This window comes from Hydra vulgaris, chromosome 07, assembly GCF_038396675.1.
Source record: "Hydra vulgaris chromosome 07, alternate assembly HydraT2T_AEP".
Taxonomy (NCBI): Eukaryota; Metazoa; Cnidaria; class Hydrozoa; order Anthoathecata; family Hydridae; genus Hydra; species Hydra vulgaris.
The window spans coordinates 4,335,365-4,338,994 of NC_088926.1; positions in this window are offsets into that span (position 1 = coordinate 4,335,365).

Sequence of the window (3,630 nt, forward strand, 5' to 3'; positions counted from 1 at the left end):
CGGGTAGCTTTGTCAAATGACGGTTACTCGTCATTTGGTAAGTTGAGAATTCATTTCATTTACTTTTTAAGTTTAAAATCACTAATCATAATACAACAACTTATCAAAACTTGGTTTTTCATTACGTAAATCAGAACTCGTCCGGGGCAAGATGGCTTATTATGCGAAATCTGCCTCCAATTTTATAAAGTTTTTAAAAACTAACAACTAATTTATCTAAAGAAACACAAAGCAAACACACGTTGCAAAAAATTATTTCTAAAAAAAGTTATACCCGAAGGACACCATCCATTATAAATAACCGAAACCGAGGTAGCTCAAAGAGAGTCATGATTATATTAGCATTTTATGAACAATTATTGATAAAAGTAATGTAATATTAACATTAGTTAGTAAAAAATTTTTATTATTATCCATTTAAATGAACTTTATATTAACTTCATTATCTAATTTTTCTTTCGAAGGACAAATAATAGCAGTACATATAATAACTACTGCTGCCATTGAATCTACGATTGGATTATCAATAGTAGTAGCTATGACTCTCATTAATGCAGTGGTTAGCGCACTCACCTCAGACGCTAGAGATTCGTTGTTCGAAGCCAACTCTGGGCAGGTTTTATAACATCGGTGAGAATAGAGGCGTGAACTTCTTTTCAAATGCTCTTCCGCGGTGCTCTGTGATAAGGCCGTAAGGACTTGAAGCACCTAAAATAAATTTAAAAAAAAAGAAAAGTACAGTACCATAAATCGGGGTTACTTTATATAGCGGGGTAACTTTAAATACAATTTTTTTTTTTTTTCAAGTTGTAATTATGTTAAGAACTTATATGAATCTGTTCAAACTTTAAACATCCAAGATTCAATTTTGATTATTTAAAGTTTTACTTTGTTTAATGATTTTTATTGTTCCTTAAAAAACGAATTAAATGTTTTGGATATTTTTCTCAAAAAAATTAGTCAAAATACTTTGTACACTGCCTTAGCTAGTGTAGCAGCTTGTTGTCTAAATTGCATAATTTTTGCTTATAAATTTATTTGGCATGTAAAATCTAAAGATGTTTGTTAGCCTACTATAGTTATGTTAGATTGCTATAGCATAACATACTTTATTGTGTACATTTTTTCGCATTTCGGGGTAACTTTGAATAAGGTTCAAACTAACCCCACTACATAAATAGTCATAAACACGAAACAACTTAAAAAATTCCTTTGTCATACATGTATTATATATAATATTATTATGAATAAAAATTAAAACATCATTTGTATAAACAGTAAGTCACGCATACATACACATTGTTTCTGTTTGTGAACACACACAGATATATAAATATTTATATGTGTGTATAGACAAAAACACATACACATATAATTTATATAGACACACACACATATGTTTATAGAATAATTATATAAATATATATGTGTGTCTAAATCGTAGACACACACACACACACGCATACACGCTCACACACACACACGCACACGCACACACAGATATATATATATATATATATATATATATATATATATATATATATATATATATATATATATATATATATATATATATATATATATATATTTGTCTGTGTGTCTGTTATCTAAATACTTTTGTAGCAAAACACTCATAAATTTTAAATCTTGTATGAAAAATATGTCATATAATATGTGTATGTACATTCAATATTGTGTTGAATTAAGTTTGTTGAAAGTACTGTTATTTATCTTTAAATTTGTTTTTGTTTAGCATTTCATAGCAGTACTATTCCACGTTTCTACGAAAAAAAATTGACATAAGGCAGTATATAAATTATACTGAGTGCCACTTTTCAAATTTTATGGTAACAATAAACATTATAAGATGAAAGCATTAGATGTTCAATGAGTGCAAGTTACCACCTTGTATAATAAAGTTTAAAAACTTAATCTGAAAACATATGGAAAATCCATAGTATACGAATATACAAAAATGTGCTTCTACTTAAATTGTCTCTGGTTATGTTTATAAAGCTGACCATTTATGGACAACAAAGACCAAAAGCGGACCACCTAATGTACAGTACAATTAAAGTCAGGATGGTTTGATTCTATTCACTTTTTTGACTGGTTTGTTATTGTTTTTTGTCAAATTGTAGGAGTTAAAGTTCCTATTAGTTATAATCTAAGCAATCCTTACAGTGAAAAGGTACTTGAATTTACTAAAGATAATAGTATCTTGTTGCGAAGAAAACAGTATCTTTAATCAGTAACTCTACCCATTTATTGCAACCTTTTGATGTTATATTGTATGGACCTCTTTAACAGTATTAGAGGAAAATATTTGATCGATCGAAAACCTCTTGTTCCAATAAAAGCAAAGACAATTACAAAAAATAAATCTCCTTTGTTCTTTATTTACTTATAAACATATTTTTTTATGCTAGTTCACTTAAAACCCATTAAAACAAAATAAAATGGTTGTTTGTTATGAAATAATATTATTTTATTTTAGCAATAATAAATAATGTGAAACTAGACTGTTGTTTTTATTAAATATTAAAACAAAACGATAAGTTTTTGAAAAGGTTTTGCTTTTACAAAAAAACTCATTCAAAGTTACCCCATTTGTGGGGTAACTTTGATTAACTATTTAAATTAATATTATAAAAAATTCTTTTATTTGAATATTATCTTGAATTTGAATTATGTAAGAGTCAACTTTGGCCCCTATATTCATTTTGTTAAATTTCAAATATTGTCAATAGTGAAGGAAGAGCAAGTAAAATTATCTCAAAAACGTTCGAAGTACCCCGGTTTACGGTACTTAAAAGGTTTAAAAAATTGTGGCGTATAAAATTGCGTTGATAATATTATAAAAAAACCATGTGGCGTTTTCAAATACCAGATGTAAATACAATTTCGCTTTCACTTATTTTTAAGCTTTTTTGTTGAGTTGTTATATAGAAAGCCATCATTCCCTATTTGCCAACTTGCCCCGTTTTCCCCTACCTGTAAACCCGTTCGTTCAACAGGTAACCGGGCAGGCATTTTTACTATTTTTGAAACTTCTAATTCTTTAAACGTTTTATTTATTTTGCTTTAAGGGGTTTTAAACGCGCAATAAAATCCATGCGTAACTATTTACGGAGTTGTGCTGGCTGGAAAACCATGCATGCTCCAATATATATTTCAATTTCCATGCTCTAAAATCTACTGACCAAAAGAGATTTTAGCTTTAAGGTTATAACCTTACAACAGTCTATAGACTGCTAAATAAGATAGAGTAACTGTCAAACTCAAAGAGCCTTAAACAAAAAATTTCGTATGACATCTTGCTAACTATTGTGTAGTTAGGTATGCGACATGAAATTTTTATATTGATTAAATACTAGTTCCTCACATATTACTACAAAGAACTTCAAAACAGTAGGGTAGAGGAGGTTAGTTGAACTCTAACAGATCTTATGAACAGTGCGTCGGATTTTCATAACTTTTCACTTTTGGAACGATAATTTAGCCTACTAAAATTTAAGAAAAATAACATTTTGCTTTGTTTGAGAAAATATTGCCTGACGTTTACCGAGCAGTTTAACCTGCGCCAATGAGGTATTTCTTAACTCACAAAATATAAAAAATTTACTTTAT